This window comes from Equus quagga, chromosome 13 (assembly GCF_021613505.1).
Source record: "Equus quagga isolate Etosha38 chromosome 13, UCLA_HA_Equagga_1.0, whole genome shotgun sequence".
NCBI lineage: Eukaryota > Metazoa > Chordata > Mammalia > Perissodactyla > Equidae > Equus > Equus quagga.
In genome coordinates, this window is record NC_060279.1 from 16,551,695 (window position 1) to 16,569,728 (window position 18,034).

Here is an 18,034-nt window from a genome sequence, read left to right on the forward strand (position 1 = left end):
ACATCAGGGACTGTGAGAAAGAGTGCTCTGGAAGGAGGTCCCCTCCCTGGGGCCGGCCCTGTGCTGGGCATAGAGTGCAGACTCCATATCAAAGAAGGTTGAGTGGAGGAGGAGGGCCATGGTCCAGGCCTGTAGAAGAGATGGAGCGGATGGCCGCATCCCTTGGTCAGTCTCACCAGCAGCCAGAATCAGGCATCTAAAACAGAGTCATTTAGCAAGGCACTTTATGGAAGAGAGAGGCTGTAGTAGAAAACCAAAATTGCTCCAGAGTATCCAGAACAAGCTCATGTGGAAGAGGCCATTTTTCATAAACATATTCATTTAAATTGGGATGAGAAATTGAATTGGGAGCTTTGGGGTCAAATGCTTAGTATAAGAAATTTGGGGACATTTTGCAAAAGCATTGCAACTCTCCATGATTTACATTACTAGTAGTAAATTATCATTGCCAAACATGCAAAAGGAAGCTTTGTGGTGCTTGGGCTACAGTGCGTGTCACTTAAGGAAGTTATCATGCTCCTGATTTTGACAACTGATGAATGGCATAGGAACTGACCGGGTTACTCTAGTCTCAGGCAACAAAAGTAATGTGCGTCTGCTGACTTGTGCTCAGGCCAGCCCACACCAATCTCCCGGAGACTGTGCCCAAATCTTCCGTACGGTCTTCATCAGCCCTCACCCTCTCTTTATTAATGCCACACCGCAGCCAGCCTGATGAATGGGGGTAGGTTGGAGAATGTGGGTCATGGAACCCGGGACAAATCACACGCAACTCCTCACCTCTCTATAATTTTTATTCTCTAATGAAGGTCAACATACAAGGGAAAAATGAATGCAAGAAGGGCACCTTGAGTGTTAAGGGAGCATGATGGTGCTGATTGTGGGCTGTGTGAGCCATTAGTCTTCTCACGTCAGCCCTCGAAGAGCAGTTTCCTTCTTGCAACACCACAATGCCTCCTCACTCACCCCTACTTGGTAGTGAATACATGAAGAGGTACCATTTTTGTGGATTATGTTGTCCTTTATTATTAAAGTTTAGTTTCTAGCTATCTGATTTATTTTGGTCACCAAGTTATTTAGAGCATGGTGGCATGCAGGTCTTTAACCATTTTTATGCCTTTTCTAATACTGCATGTCAACGTGCCGAAGTAAGCATTTTAGAAAAACACTGCTTCAGAATTTGAGAGATCTCTGGAGTGGTTAATTAGTTCCAAGGATGTTTACTGTAGCTTTAAAATAGCCAAAGAATATGGGATGAATTAATTAAATAATAGAATGCCATACAAAGGGATGCAAATCAGTTATTGAAATAATGTTGTAGGTAAATATTTATTGGGATATTAAATGGAAAAAATAGGCTATTTGTACAATGTAATACTGAGTGTGTGTGTGTGTGTGTGTGTGTGTGCATATGCATGTATGTGTATAGATCTGAAAGGAAAATAAAACAAGTTATTAACTGGTTATCTTGAAGGGGTGAGATGATTAAGTTTTAAAATTTCACTGTTTTTGCCTATCTGTATTTTCTAAATGTTCTATAACGAATATCTGAGTTATATAGTAAAAAAAGTTACTTTAGAAAGAAAGTGAGGCTGGCCCAGAGGCATGCTGGTTAAGTTCAGCATGCTCTGCTTCAGCAGCCTAGGTTCATGGGTTGGGATCCCAGGTGCGGTCCTACACTGCACTCATCAAGCTATGCTGTGGCAGTGACCCACGTACAAAATAGAAGAAGTCTTGGCACAGACATTACCTCAGGGCTAACCTTCCTCAAGCAAAAAGAGGAAGATTGGCAACAGATGTTAGCTCAGGGCCAATCTCCTGCACCAAAAAAAAAAAAAATTAAATTAAATTAAAAAATAAAAAGAAAGTAACCAAACATATCTAAAATTTAATAAACTTAAAAAAACAAACTAGCAACTCATGATTCTTTCCATGAAAAACATTACTAGGGGCAGTCTTAATTTCATGTATTTATTCTTTTTCATAACTGTGTTTAGCTAAGTGCATGATCACATGCACTTTTATTTTTACACCTTTATAATACTTTCTGCATAAATTAACTCACAATATAAAGCAAACCTTTGCCAGAATGAGTCACAGCTTTTGAAGTTGCAAAATAATGTCACTGTCAGGGAAAACCCAGGTTGGTGAGTCCTTTAGGCTGCTCAGCTGTGGACAAAGACACAATGCTTCACAGCAAATTTGTCTTTGGGGAGAAGTGTTATTTACAGGCCTTTTATGGAGTAGTCATCGTGTTTTGTAATCTGGGATTCAAGTTTAAGATTGCAAAAAAGCCTCCGCCTGAGGCACCCTACATGGCTAGTTCTAATGTTCTCAGGTCTCAGATCCAGGTGAGGTAATTACAGTCCTTTTGCATTGAGGATTATGGGACCTCGTTCCCCACTTCCTACTCATACCTTTAAGGAATGTAGGGAAAGACTAAGACAGTCTAGAAGGAAAGGACAGATTGATCTTTTTCTTTAAGATCTTCCCCTCAAGCACCTCTCAGCAAGACCCTTTTGGCTCACCCTTAGGTCCTTCAGAAAAACTATGTGGGAAGGCAGTGTGGAACTTGTAATGATTGATTTTCCCATCTAAAATGGTCCCGGGTATTCCTCTCAATCTTTCACTGTTACAAATTATAGGAAAAAAGAGAATAACACCAGTAGAAATGAGCCTCTGTTTTGCCACTGACTGGCTGAGTAACTAGGAAAATCACCTCTCGCTTGTAAAACGAGGCAATCTCTGTCTTCCAAACCCCTGGGCAGAACTCTAGGAGGCCGAGGTCATTCGCCGGCTGGTGTAGCTCCACAGCACCACCGTGATCTGATGGGTAAAGTGCACTCCAGATACATAATATGTGGCGTGATGAGAACTTCTGGTGTTCATAGGGCACCCACATATTTGAGGCTTCATTGAATGACTTTATTTTCTTTCCTCTGATGGACACAGATTTTCTGGCCTCCAATAACAAACAGCATGGCTGAGAGGGCAGCAAGAAGGGCATATACCCAAGGAAAGAAAAGAAAGAGGTCAGCAGCTATGGAAGGAGGAGCAAGTGAGCCACAAAGGGAATGTGAACCTGATGCCAGCTAGAAAGCAGAATGTGAAACCATGTATGGGGAGTCAACTTTGTGAAGGGTGCCATACATCTGTTTTGATGATATTAATATTCGGCTGTCCCGTGAGATGAGAACCTCAGCTCAGGTCACTTAAAGTCTGGTAATTGGTGGATCTTCAGGAAGCCCATGTCATAAAACTTGTCTTCAAACTGAGGGTTATTCACAGTCCCAAAGTTGATGCCCCTTCCCAATCCTAATCACACAGGTTAACTTGAAATCTCTCTAGAAGGTGAATTCCTGGAAAAAGTACTGGAGTTGATCAGAAGTTCTGGGTTTGACTCTTAACTCTGCTAATCATAGTCAGATCATTTACATGCAGAGACTCAATTCCCTCGTTTGTAAGATGGGAGGGTTAACAGCACTCTGCCTGCCTCCCTGAGTGGCCATGAGGACAGGCTGAGAATCCAATGAATGGAGGTGAAGGCTGTGCCACTGGAATGAGGGTTGGCACTTCCCCATGCATTGACTGTCATGCTGTGCTCAGGGCAGGCGCGTACAGGTTAAGCAGAGTGATTATAGCAAAGGTGATGCTGCTCTCTACATCTGTCATCAAGAGATCAGGTTGCAAAACAGCGATCTTGTTTCAGTACCTGTTTCTTTAAGTTTCAAGGAACAGGATACACAGCTTCCTTTCCCTGCTTTAACCCTGACACCCACCAGGCCCAAGCCTCATACCCAGCCTGTGCAGCCCTTGGAGGAACCTTTGACAGCCACAGCCAATGTCATTACTACTGTCCTTTTTCTGCTCCATATCATGAATACAGCAATCAAAGGGGCTTCTTGTGCTTGATGAGCTGTTTTCCCAGCACCTAATACTTGGGAGTACGTGCACCAGGAAGGGTTCTTTGGGGTCTTGAGTGCTTATTAGTTTAGTAATTGGGACACTCATGGTTCTTCCTGCCAAGCATCCAAAGATGTGACCGTAAAGTCTTTCTATTTCACGCTGGTGGCTCAGGAGGTGAGTCCTGCTGGCACATGCGGCCGGAGCAGAGGGGCTGGAGGTCACCCTGATCCTCGCTCCTAGGGCCCTCACTTCCCTGTCCATGATCATCAGGCTTGCATTTCCATGTGAATGAGCCAAGGGAAGAGAGGATTTCCAAGTTTTATGGGTCTTTCATTCTCTTCCTTTCTTTAAAAAGTTGGACCAGAAACTCCAGTCCTTTCAGCATTCTTCCTCTCCCTGGAGTCCCGCGGGGGCATATTACCGCTAATGGGGCTTCAGGGTCTGCCAACTCAAATGGAGAACAGGTCCGCGCTGCATCGGTGGCCTAATGAGGAGCCCTGAATGGAAATGAGAATCGGACACGCATTGAAAATATTCCGCTCTCAGCCAGCCGTCCTCCACCCCTCGCCATCCCAGGGTCCTGAGTCCAGTGCCAGCAGAAGGTGACCTGCCAAACTGATACCCCGTGTAGCTTGGGGAAAGGCGCTCAAATGGGACCCAGAAGCACACTCTGAACTCATTTTCTCTCTGCTCAGCAGCTGCCAAAGGGGGCCCGTGGAAATGGGAACAGGGTTCACATGACTGGGCAGAATGAGGAATCTGGGGGTTAGGGAGCAGGAAGTCAGACACGAGGCAGGGCCTGAAAATGCATCATTGTGAATTTCACTCTACTCGAAGCAGAGATTGGGAACTTTTTATCAGCATCTATAGTGGAAAAAGCACAGAGTAGGGGAGTAGCAGAGAAAACATGGTCTGAGGCCTGGTGTTGGGGCAGGTTGGCTGCAGGAGCTTGGTGAGTTCTCTCCGAGCCTCGGCTCCCTGGTGTGTGGGATGGAGGTGGTAGTACGCGCTTTACCTGCCCAGCAAGCCCGTCGGGTGGACTTCTGAGACGCTACTTGTGGAAGGGCTTTGTTAACTAGGGGCCCATCGAATGTGAGGTATTGTTAGATGATTAAAGGTCTTTTTAGGCAAATGAATAGAAATCTGGAGGTGGCAAAGCTAGGTAAGCAGCTAGGGAATGGGCTAGGTAGATGAAAGTGGGCAACCCTCAAAATTGTGAGGATTCAGCTAATAAAATCAACACTCAATATTAGAAGGTAAGTTGTTCAGGCCAGACTGAAATGGAGCAACTCAGCAGTAGCCAAAGCAATATCCATGTTGTTCAAGAGCATGTTGACAAAAGTGCATCGCCAGCATGAAAGCCAGCAAGGAGTGGAGCGCTGATAGCGCTTACCCAGACTGTCCGGGGGAAATGGCCAGGAGACATTCCTATGTGGAGTTGTGCCATCATGGCTTCATTCCCTTTAGACCGCACAACTGGTTTCCTCCCTTGGCTTCATGTTCACCAAACCCCTTTTGATCCTGTCCTCACTTGTGTGCAGATTTCTCACCAGGGGCAAATGTGCAGATCGAAGAACTTTACAATTTTCTGTAAGACCAGTACATTTTTTACTATAATTCTTTATACATCAGTCTCTTATGACTTTGATTCAATATAAATCTTTTCCCTTTGGGTCCAGTTTGGGGCACTGACATGACTGAGCTTTTAGACCTGGAAGGCTGAGGGAGGACCAAAGCTCAATGTGGTGAGATTCCCAAGGATCTGCTAACTTGGACTATTTCTGGGCATCCGATTGGCATCTCCTGGGCTATACTGCTTCCCTCTACATGACAACAACGTTGATAGTCTAAAAAGCTGACCTGGACCAAGGCTAGGGCTGGAGGAATGGAAAGGAAAAGAGAGTCTTCAAAAAGGCCTTGTTGATAATATAGCTTTGAGTGAGGGCAAAGAAGCAAAAGAAGCCAGGGATCAATGAAGTCTCCACGTTTTAGCAGTAGCGAATCGGGATGGGGGTAAGGAAGAGAGTGTTCCTACTGACAATACTGTGAGGAGTGTAAAGTTGATAGAAAGTCGACAAACACCACGTCTAGGTTACCCTTCTCCCTCCTGTACTCATGGAGTCATCACTAATCAGTGTCAGCTTTCTTCCCTTCTGAGAACTGTCAAAACCGTAGAATCCTTCTCAACCTAAAACATTCCAGGAACCATTTGAAGAGGTCAGATCTAGTAGCTGAGATGAAATCATGAGATTCATCTCAGAGCTGATAGGTAAAGTAGTAACTCACCAAATATTCATTGGTTGATTGTTGATAATAACCTCGGGCAAATTCATTTAGACAAATTCCTGACTCCAGGAAAAGAAAAAGAGTGGTTGATCTTCTCTGATGTCTAATCTCTAATAAGGACCACATAAAGTATGGAAAGTATGACATTCCCCAGGTGTGCTGTGTCTGACCATATTTCCTGTCTCAGTAGAGGAGAAGAGAAAATTTTGACATAAGCAGAAGCTAGCGGTAAGCTCAGCATATATCCAAACCCTTGCTTGTTTGAGACACAGTTGTCTTCCTAAGTTTAGAAACCCAGGAAGCTATTATACACCTCTCTGATAAAGGTGATCCCTCCCACTACCCCCATACACACATCTCTACCATTGTCTAGTCCATCTAAACTAGACAGAATGCTCTGAGCGTCTGCCATCGACCCCTGCTGAGGAAAGTGACCCTAGGCTTTTCTTTCTGCCTGAATGGCTATGGTTTCTATCGTTTGTGATGTGAGATAGTAACCCTGTCCTAGCTCATTACAACAGGAATGGGGCCCCAGTCAAAGGCAATCAAGTGTAGGATGACTATGATGCAGAACACTCCCCTGGATAGTGCCTTGGGGAGAAACTCTATCCAGTGGTGGTCCTCCATATTGGATAGAGACAAGTCAATCACATTCTCTCCCGGGGAGTGTGAGAGGTGCTCACAGAGGAGGCGGGTCACGGGAGCTACTACAGTAACTTGAATCATGTCCAACTGCTCTACTGCTCTCTGGGATCCAGTCTAGACCTACTGTGCACCCCATTGTGAAAGCTCTGGAGCAGTATGTGGGACCCAGAATGACTGCGGAACTGCTGAGCACTTGGCTCGCCCCCTTACTTCCCAGTGAATTCCAACAAGAAACCTCCATCACTTAAGATAATCTAGGTATGTCTCTCTCTTGTAATCTCAAAGAGCTTGACTAATATATCTTCTGTTGTGAAATGCAGAGCATTGAAAGGTCTCAAAGGTATTTTGAGATGTCATTTGAAAACCATAAACTATTCTGATAATTCTACCTACAAAATGCATCCAATATTTTAAACCTCATCTAAAGCAATTAAATATTTGGAAGATTAAATAAATCATGAGAAGCCTATAAACTTTGATATATAGACATTTATATAACACGATATTCTGTAAGTAAAGCTATTTGACGTTTCGTCACTTTGAGAAATGAACAAAGGCTACTTAAGGCAACATGAGCAGGTGGTATGTGTTCAATATTTTCTTGGAAACATCTACCATACCTGTAACTCCCTTTCCATTTGTGCTACTATACCCTGGTTCAGGCCCTTGACGTTTCATACCTGTATCTCGCAGTACAGATGTAATGGCTCGTTCCCTTGATCCTAGTTATGTGTCCTCCAAATCGTCCTGCCTGCCAGGATAAACCTATCATCCTTTAGAACTATATTCATGTCACTTCTTGGCTCAAAATCTCTTTGTGCCTCCCCATTTCCTATGGTGGCTCGTTTATGATCTTTTTTGGGGGGGAGTGGTTCCCAGGAACTATACCATCTAGCCTTGTTCCCTGCCATTCCATACCCTCTTCCATCCCAGTCCAGCCAACGATTCATAAAGATGCTCTGCTCATTCCTTTGCCTCTGCCCTCCCTCTTGGTGTTTCCCTCCCTTGGTATGGCATCCCCCATTCCTAAATCTATCTCATTCTATCCAAGGACTAATCCATGTCCTATCTGCCACATGAAGCCTTCCCTGTCACTTCCAACCCTACTGAGCTCCCCCTCCAGGCGCTTCGCAGAGCTTATCCTTTTAGCTCACAAATCTACTCTGCCTCGCAGAGTCATTGCTTTTCTGTGTGGGCCATTCTTAGCTCCTGGACTAGACGGTAAACTCCTTGGTTTTGAGCATGAGAAAACTATTGTTGACATTGAATAGATATCCTGAATGTTACCTGCCACCCCCAGGGACAGCTTCAAGCAGCAAGATTGCATTAGGAATCTCATTTTACTAGAAGAGAAAGTGGAAAACGTGTTTTAATGTCCCATAATAAAAACTCCTGAGACAATTCGTACTGCCAGAAGGGCTAAGACTGCTGCTATTAGCTATAAATAGGACTTGTAAGAAAAGCACCCATGAGACATGGTGCCATTACCAGAGGCCAGACGTCAGGAATCAGACTGGATGCTAGAAAAGCATTGAACTGGGCTCAGGTGCTCTGGACTCCCCTAGACCTGCCACTCACTCGCTGTGTGGCTTTGGTCAAGTTCCTTAAGTTCGCTAAGCCTTGCTTACGCCATCTGGAAATAGAGTAGGGACCTCTGAGGTTGTTGGCTCTAGCACTAAAATCCTGGTGGTCGTTACTATGCCTAGGCTTAATTTCACACTGAATTAGAAGGAAACATGGGGATATCTTAGGAGGTGATCTGGACTATGCGGTCTACTTCAGAGTGCCCCCGACCTTCTGTCCTCAGTTCTTGGTCTCATCTCTGGCTAGGGAAGCAGCTTCCCAGGTAACCCAGGGCGTGCCTGACTTTAGCCCCACCCTTGGCCTTGTATAATGGTTCCAAAATGCTTCCTGGTTCCTGTAACACTTGCTGGTTGGCTTATAATAGTTTCTCATGCATGAGCTTGTTTCTTCTCATTTAGTTAACCTTGAAGTTGAACGCAATTTTGCTTTGCTACTTTCATTCTTGGCTGGTTGTTGAGCAGGTTAAGACTCGTGGAGCCTTTTATGTAGCGGAACCTGGATTGTTCTGTCCTAGGAGCTGCACCCCCGCCCCCCATGTGTTCCTGCCAGTTTGGGTCACAATCTCTTCTCCTTCTTCTAGTGACATTGCAGAACACCTCTGTGGCAGTAGCCACAGATCTTGCTCTATGAGTCTAAATCCCATAAGGAGATTATCAGGGGATCCAGTGGCTGAATGACTGGGCTCGAATTCAGTGGAGATTTGGTGAAATTTGGGACATTTTTTTTTTTCTGTTTAGCAGCCTCTAAAGCCATTCTAACCTCAGTAGCTTGAACGACAAGCCCACCTCTCAAGCTTACAAAGTCTGCCTTGAAAGTCACCATTAGGCCACTTCATGTGTAGGCCCGCAGACTCTAGGGGGATCTAACTGGTAATGCTGAAGGAGCACTGGGTGTGAGGGTGCCTCTTAATTTCAGGCATATCACGTCCCATGCTAATGTGGATTCAGTGACCTCAAGTTTTTAAATCCAAGTCTGGGGTGTGAGTGGGTGCTCTTGAGAAGTGCTGCAGGGGGCCAGGGGTTCCTGCAGTAGTAAACACGGGCTTGGGGAAATGGCTAGAAGAGTTTCTAGGACTCCAGAAGGCACTATCAGTGAGTGAAGGACCCTGCTCGATTCCTGTGACATTAGACACCTTGCCTTCTTTGTTGAATATGGGATTCTCTTTACTAAAATAAAAATAAGCAAAAGAAATAAAGAGAAGTAGACTTTCAGAGGCGATGCGAGTTCGTTGTCAGATCATGCTGATGAACAGTGAACCGAATAGAGCCTCCCTGTGAAGCTGGAAAGGCGCTGCTGAAAACTGCAGCCTTGGGCACAAGAAGGGTTTGGTGTCAGTCATTCTTCTTCCTGGGACACGTATAATGAGAAGCTTTCAATTCTTCTTGAAAGAAAGTAGAACTGAAAGAGAAGAGTGCTGAGTTCTTAGCAGCTTGCAAATCCCAAATCCACTGAAGAACAGCTTGCATTTCTCAAGTGTTTTCTACGTACTGAGCACATACACAGGGTTTGAGGTAATTGCCCTATTTGCTAATCCTCACAGCAATGCTGCAAGGTTCCTGTCTCTGTTTTACTGATGAAAGAAATGATGTCCCCAAGTTTGCAGAGCTGGTAAATGGCAGAGCCAGGGGTAAACTCAGGTCCTTGTCCTTACTACCTCTCAACCCCCAATTACAAGAGCTCTCATTGCCCTGGTTATATTTATTTGCCAAAATTTTAGAATATTGTAGCCAATCTATTCAGCCGCAGCAGCAGTCACATATTTTTCAGAGATTTATATTCCAAGAATGAAATCAACACGGCAATGCTGCGTGCCTCAGCACTGTAGTCTTGAGGACTCTTAGATCATACGCTGTTGTCTTTTAAGGTGTTTCAATGGCTCCCGCTGCCAAGGCTGAGAAACTTCATCATTGACTGTGACTTCGTGGACCCTCAGCTCCCTCTGACCTCAGGCTCCTTGCCATCCAATAAGCTTCTCTACACATCCATGTCCCCCCAACTAGGGCAAATCGGAACTCCTGGATCTGCTGATACCACCTACAAATCCCAGGATTGTGCTACTGGGGCCATTTCTCAAGACAGTTTCCTCCACCATGGTGGGCCCCTGCTTCTTGATGTTATGGACGTAATACGATGCTGAATGAGGACATCCCTGACAGACCTACAGTCTCCCCAAGCTAGACCCAAGGAAGTAGTTCTTAGGTTCCTCCAAATACATTTGGCTGTTTCTATGGACCCAAAGGGATTCTACCACAAAGATAGAGCAAGGATTCTCACATTGAAACCCCTGCCCCCTCTCTGTGTCCCACTCTCCAGTGACTGGAAGAGGTTTTCTCCTTCATTCGGCTGGGAATTCCAGGTCCTATCCTGCTTCTCTCAACACCATGGCTTAGAGGAAATCCTGAAATCAGACGTCCAAGTTCTGCCCTTGATATGTGAAGGGAAACTTTGGAAACTTAAAAATCCCTTTATTTCTCAATAAACCCTGGCTTTCAAAAGGAATTCCTCTCCATGACTCAAAATCTGAAACTGAAACCGAAAGATGGGCAATGATTCCCTTGTTCTAGGGCATTTCTGCTTAGCACTGGTGCCTATTCCTGATCTGTTTGTTACCTGTCTGCAACGATTAAGTACAGGAATTGAGGGTGTTTAGAAACTTTCATAGAAATTTGACAGAAAAGTTTTATGTTTGCTGAATTTAATAAAAACATTATACTTTCTACGTTTATGTTTGTTCTTAATTTATTTTTTCTAGTAATTCATGCTTTGATTCTATTTCACAAAATGATGGATTGGAAAATGTTTAAAACAACCCTTTACCACAGAAAGTTTGAGAAGCGCTGTTCTAGGCTATATCTGAACTTCTCCCTTAAGGGATGGCATGCCAGGGTCTTGATGGATGGAGAGCCATCGACAGTGGAGAACTAAGTATTTCCTAAAACAAAAATACATTGGTTTACTATCTCAAAAAAAAGATCTGCATTATGTAGCCATTACATTAATTCCTTTGAAAGAAAAAAAATATACCTTCCAAAAAGAGAAGACTACGTTGTATATAGTCAATGAGGTATTTCAACCACTGCCCATTGGCCTATCACAGTTGGGTGAGGACTAACTCCTAATGGATATAAGACTTGAAAACAGTGCATTGTGAGGCACTAAACCATGCCTGCAATTCACCCACTGTCAGGTGTGTTAGCTGGGCTACAAGCTCAACTGCAGCAAAATGAGTCTCAAAAGTACAATCCAAAAGATAAAATTAATTTCCTTTTCATGTCTTGGTCCAGAAGTTGGCAGTGCAGGGTCAGTGGTATCGCTCTGCCATCTTCAACATGAGGTTCCCCTCACTGGATCCAAAGGAAGCGATCCGCTCCTCCCTATCTCCCAGCCAGAGAACGGAAAAGGTACTGGGGAAGTGCAGACCCAATCAGTTCCTTCAAGGGCAAGACAAGCAGCCTTTCACTAAATGGCCAATTGCCCAGTTACAATTCTATTTCTATTAATCACAGGGAAAACAGATAAATAAGTAAGATTCTGCCACACCATAGAATTTTACTAGGCTGAAAATTTTTTACAAACCTTGAGCTTTTCTGAACTTGTCAACATCTAGGCACTCATAATTTTACACTTGGAAACCTAAATAATAGTTATTCTTCCAGAGCTTTCTCAGTTAAACACAAATTTATATTGCACTTAAAATTTTCTAATTTTTCTTGAAAAATTTCCCCCAGATATTTTGATAGTATTATGGTCATGAGATAAACAGCAAAGTTGATTCATTATAAAAAAAAAAAAAAGCTGCAGGTTACCAGAATTGATTCAAGAACATATATAAAACCTGAGCAATTGTTAGCCAATAAAGAAATTAAATCTCTAATAAAAAAGTCTTCCTACAAAGGAAACCCTAGTCCTGGCTTGCTTCACTGGAAAGTTCTAACAAATATAATCCCAATCCTGTGTAAACTATTCCAGAGAATAATGTATAGACAGACAACGTGGGGAAAAGCATCCTAGGCAGGAACAGCATGTGCAAAGGCACCAAGTTAGGCAAGAATACAATGAATTTTGGAAATAAGTGGTTCAGTACAGCTGGAGCTCAGGGGACTTATTGGAGAGAAGCAGAAGACGGGGCTGGGAAGTCAGGCAGGAGTAAATCTTTTTAAGCCATGCCAAGGACAATGAGGAATTTTCTTTTGTCGTGTAAACAATTAGGATCCAATTGGAAAGTCAGATCAGACCTGCACTTACGTACAATGAGGGTCTGTGCTGTGGATGAGCCTGAGATACCACTTGATATTTATGCAGGAAAAAAGATGTATATATAGAATGAAACTTAATACCAACATCTACTGAAAACTTTTTGCTAATATCCTAGGAACAAAATTCCCACAACCTCTATAACCGCCTTCGAAAGGTGTCTCAGTCACAAGTCTCTACAAGGATTCATCTAAGCCTCAACCTGGGATGGCAGATATGCTGAGCACAAGCGGCCTCACCTTACTCCTAGGCCCATGATATTTATGATAATAATAGCTAATATTTATTGAGAACTCTGTGCCAGATACGTTGCTAAGCACTTGGCATGAATTATCTCAACTAATCCCCATAAGAACCCTGTGAAGTAGGTGCTGTAATCTACCTGCATTATATTGATGAGAAACAAGCCTGAAAGTGATTAGGTAACTTGCCCAAGGTTACCCTGCTAATAAGTGGCAGAGACAGAACTTGAACTTCTGTTTCTCTGATGACAACGCCCATGCTGTTAACTACCATGCTGTCCTGACATGGCCGACATCACTAATCGATCATTGCATTCTTTTTTTACTCAGCCCAGACTGGGCCTCCCCACTTCTTTTCGCATAGTGCTCTAGGAAGCCATTAAACATAGATCAGAGTTGGCATATGAGATAGGACTGATGTCATCTCAGATGCATCCTCAGATTCTGATTCGGCACTGCAAGCCTGAACAATATAAACAGCTGACCTGCTACCATGGATTGTATTCTAGAACCTTTACTTGGAGTTTTTACATTAGAAGTCTTCCCAGACTGCTTTTCCAAGCTGATCCGTATCGGTCATTTTGTTGGTGTGGAAAAATGACGGAAGGAATTCAAACTATCCATAAGATGTCAATGTGAGTTTGCTGCCCATAAAGAATATCTTAGATGAGAAAATCGTAGAAGTGATTCCAGAAAGAGGCTATGGCTTTATGTTCCACGTTCCACATATCTGGATTGTTTGAATTAACGTAGAAGCTGGAAGCATTGTTGAAGACTCAGAGTTGACTTGGATTTTGGAAAAGATTAGTGTATTCCTAGATATTTCCTATAACACATTCAATGTATCTTGTCATTCCATACAAAGCAGTAAGAAGTCGAGTACCACATCAGTTTTATAGGGCCCATCTAGGCAGTCACCTCCACCATAATGCAACTGCTTTTCCGTTTATCTCCAAACTCCACAACAGTCATAGTTTGTCACCAAGTATTTACAACGCACAAATGGCGTGGTGGCGTGAGGTGGTTCAGGAATTATGAATAGTAATGCCAGAGCTCGGAGGAGGGGAGAGGTCTGCCTGGACCAAGCAGCTGCCTGATCCCTTGTGAATAAAGAGGGCAACAGGAATGACCCAACGTCGATTCTAGATTGGTCCTAGAAGGGCAGCTGGGTGCTCCAGGAGCAGCTTCAATGGGTAGCACGGCCATTTCTGTCTCAGTGCCAGAGCAGGTGGGTAGGTGGAGGAGCAAGTCAAAGTCTAGGAGCCTGTGGGTACCAGGTAGGCAGAAGCTGATACCGGAAGATGTGCCTACACAGGCTGGAAACCCAACCGGAGCTGGGATGTGAGGGCCAGGCCCTGGTCCCAAGGAGGAATGATGACAGGAGTCAAGCCAAGTACCAGGCTAGACACTCACACTAGGTCTCCCTGAAAGTGACCTAGGGAGAATTCAACAACAGTTAACTCAGGTCAAAGTCCCTAACATGTGGACAGGGACAACGTGTGGGAGTAGCGGGAGGCAAGGAGAAATTGAAGCAATTTAGGGAGAACCTGGGCATTCAGATCCTAGGACACTGGATCCGAAGAGTTGACAGTGCTACGGACTTTGGGACAACATGGGAGCTCAGCTCCCACAGCATGTGGGGCAATGGCTCTGATGCATGTCTCATCTCTTCTAGGATTGTCTCAGCACCCAGGGAAGGTCTGTAAGGGACCCACTGGTGTGGTGACAAGGAAGGTAATTGACATATGTCATAAAGCTGCCAGTTTTGGGTGTTTAAATATCCCATCTCTTTTAATTCTCAAAATACCTCAGAAAGGTTAGGACCTGCCCAAGATCACAACTAGTAGATGATAAGGCCAAGATCCAAATTCTCTACCCCTTCAAGCTGCCTCTATGAGGACCTGGCCATGCTGCTGGGAAAGACAGAGACAAGAGACACTGAAGACCAGACAAAGGGGTCTGATTCTGTCAACATCTCAGGGGTTTTCAACCCTGGCTACATGTCAGAATCTTCTGGGAAGGTTGAAAACACACACACAAATACCGCCCCCTGCCCCAACACATGTCAGGGCCATCCCCAGAGATTCTGGTTTAATTGCTCTGTGACGTGGTCTGAGAATTGGTGTTTTTCTTTAAAAGCTCTCCTGGTGTCTCTAAGATGCAACCATGGCTGAGGACCCTCGGCCTTCCTTGTTTCTGGCCCTTCGAGGCAGTCTACGCCCTCAGGCCTGCTGGCCATGGGGGCCAACTGAAAGCCCAGGGTCCCTTCCTTCCCTGCCTTTTCCCAGCTGACCTTTACTTTGTTCTTATCCCTCTTGGCTGTCAGATCCTGTGCTGTCTTGGGCAGAAACACCCAGTTCCTGTTCAGGCTGTGGAACCCAACCCCTGCTCTCTGCTATGGACAAGCAGGAGCCCTAGGGGCTGGACACAGGCCAGGTGCTGTGTCTTAGAAGCCAATGGTGCCGGGGTTCTGGGAATCTCACAGTGGGATGCAGTGCATGGAGGGGAGAGGTGAGGTTCAAGGGGAAAACAGAATGAAATCCAGGGAGAACATTCCAGAGAGTCATCATCAAAACAGAGGACCTAGGCAAAGAGATCCAGGAAAAACAGCACAGAGAGGAGAAGTCTTTATAGCTGAGGTCAGGAGGTAGAGCCTGGAGAAATTCTGTGCATGCAGCTGCTGCTCACCAGGAGCCTGTTGACCTAAGGTGGGTGAGGTCACCATTCAGCCTGGCCTGGACCCAGCTGTTTATCTGCCTGAGCTCAAGGAATCTGCACGATGTTATCCTTGCGCTGCCTCACCCTCAGACAAAAGGTTTGGCTGAAAGGACAGTGCAGGTGAATAAGGGAGCCTCAAGCAGAATTTCAGAGGAGATTAGCCGATGAGACTGTGGAGGCCTCTTTGTCTCTCAGTGTGTTGGTCCCTGTTGCCCACAACAGTTGATCTTGCTGAATTGCTAGAGACTTACCTGAATCAGCTCCATCCAGATCTTGCTGAGAACTCAGAAGACAAATATACACTTACTCTTCGCTTATTTTATCACGAGAAGGGGTCTTCTGCCGGCAGCTGTGAGCTGGCCAAGGAGAGCCCCACCCGGGAGGGTTCAGACTGCAATGCTCTTCCCCAGGCCAGAATTCAAATCGCTTCTCTGCCTTCATAGCTTCTTGCCGACTTCCGTCTTCTGGGGTTCAGTAGTCTTCCATTCCCAGCCCTGTTTTGAGCTAAACTAACCGACTCTTCCTCCCCTGGAGAGGCCAGACTATGGAACACAGAGGCCTGTGGACCAGGTGTCTAGTTCAGTTCTTGCCAAACGTGCTTATCATCAGAGTCTTAAAAGCACAGATTCCAGGCTGGCCCAGCGGCGTAGTGGTTAAGTTCACCTGCTCCATTTCAGCAGCCTGGGATTCACAGGTTGGCCGAGCGAAAGGCCAGGTGGGCCTCATAAAGCTGGGCGAGGCGACGTTAACCTAGCTGCTATCAGCCAGATTCCCAGCCAAATCAGCCACGAGTTAGCAGTCATTCCCAGCAGGGGGCGCTAGAGTACAGGCTGCGGGAGAATTTTCATGATTGCTCAGCAGGTATGAGGAGCTGGCAGAAGAAGGGGGATTTGAGGGGCTGTGGGTCCCACAGTTTCGCGAGTGTCAGCTCAGAAGCAAAGACATGAAGACATACTTTGGTCTTCACACCCCTCAATGTCCTTGCCTGGGCGGGAAGCTAACGGGCGCTTGCTATACCGGTTTCCCAGTGACAAAATTCCCAGCTGGCCGATAGGTAACATTTCAACAGGCACTGATGTGATTTGGGACAACTCGGTGTCAGTAACCTGCAAAAAAAAAAAAAAAAGCTGTTTGCTTCCCGTTTTCCAATTCATTGAGAATTCTATGCCACTGTGATGCCAAACTTGATGAAATATGTAAAAAAGAGCCTTAGCATAGTGCCCTGCACTCAGGAAATACCCAGAAAACTTGAGTTCCCTTTCCTCAGTCAGCTCCATTTGACAGTCCGCCTCCAGCCTCATACCAGGGTGGAGCCGTGCCCCTCAGAACTGAAGTGCTGTTGGCCCCACAGAGCCCGAAGCCCCTCTGGCCAGAGCCGCTTTTGTCCCAGCGCCTTTGTTGTTCCCGATTTCTCCCTGTGAGGCCTAGGCAGCTGCCAGGGGCCACCCCAGGAGCTGGAATCTCAGCTCACAAACAGAGCATTATCCGCACTCCTTCTTCTGCCCCCTCCGCGCCCGGCCTGCTCGCCGGGGCCCCACACCCAGACTCCAGCCATGCTGCCGTGCACAGTCTCGCCCCCGACCCCCCTTCTCCAACAATCTGTTTCTAATCTGCGGAGGACCAGTCACCACGCTCGGTTTTCCTGCCTGGGCTAATCTACGCCTCTGGGCCCCGGCGTCCCCGGGTGTGTAACCCAGAGGCTTGCACGGAGGTGATCAGATTGCAAAGAACAGTATGTTTTCCTCCTGCCTCTGCTTGTTTTCTTCAGGGGCAGGGGCCAGCCAGCTGAGTTGTCTTTCTCTTGCTCCAGCCCTCCCCCTCCCTCCACGTGGTCTGTCTGCAGAGGGTGCGGGGCGCAGAGCCCAGGGAGCATGCACAGCTCAGTGGGAGGAAGCCCGAGGTGCAGGCAGGTTTGCTACAGGGAGGCAAGATTCTGCTGCTTGGCTTGCTGGCTGCTGCTATGCTCGCGCTCGGGAGAGCAGAGAAGGCAGGACAGCGGCGGGGAATTCGTGCAGACCAGTTCTGGCCAGTTCTCTTACAACGTTTTGTTCTTGCTTTGCTGCTGCTCTTGAAGTTTTTTTCCCCTTCTCTGTGCTGAGCTGTCATTTCTTAGTGCAGCCAGGCCCGTATGAACTTCTGGTTCCTCTAGGCAATAAACACCCTGGTTTCCCCGGCCACACTATCGCTCCTTTTCTCGTTTTCTTACAAAATGCACTTTAAAAAAATTAGAAAAGTGGCAATGTCCATGATAGGAGCAGGATTTAAATGCTTAAAAGAAGAATTTAAAGTTTATTGAGCCTGCTCCTTTCTTTGGCTTTGTTCTCTTCTTTCTTGTTCTTGGCAGCATTAGATAAGAAATCAGCGGTGGGGCGATAGCTGAAAAATGTTCACTGTTTCAG

General features: G+C 45.7%; 1 long non-coding RNA gene across 2 annotated transcripts; it reads right to left on the minus strand.

Annotated features, from left to right (window-relative positions):
* Window positions 1–1,851: 1,851 nt before the first annotated feature.
* LOC124249431 (uncharacterized) lies at window positions 1,852–17,344 on the minus strand. Of its 2 annotated transcripts, none has more exons than XR_006891391.1 (3): window positions 16,875–17,344; window positions 15,887–16,741; window positions 1,852–4,403 (listed from the first exon to the last, which is right to left on the minus strand). It is a non-coding gene; the product is annotated as an uncharacterized LOC124249431 (long non-coding RNA). The 2 variants fall into 2 exon arrangements; XR_006891390.1 differs by having other exon boundaries at window positions 16,939–17,343.
* Between the last annotated feature and the right edge of the window lie 690 nt (window positions 17,345–18,034).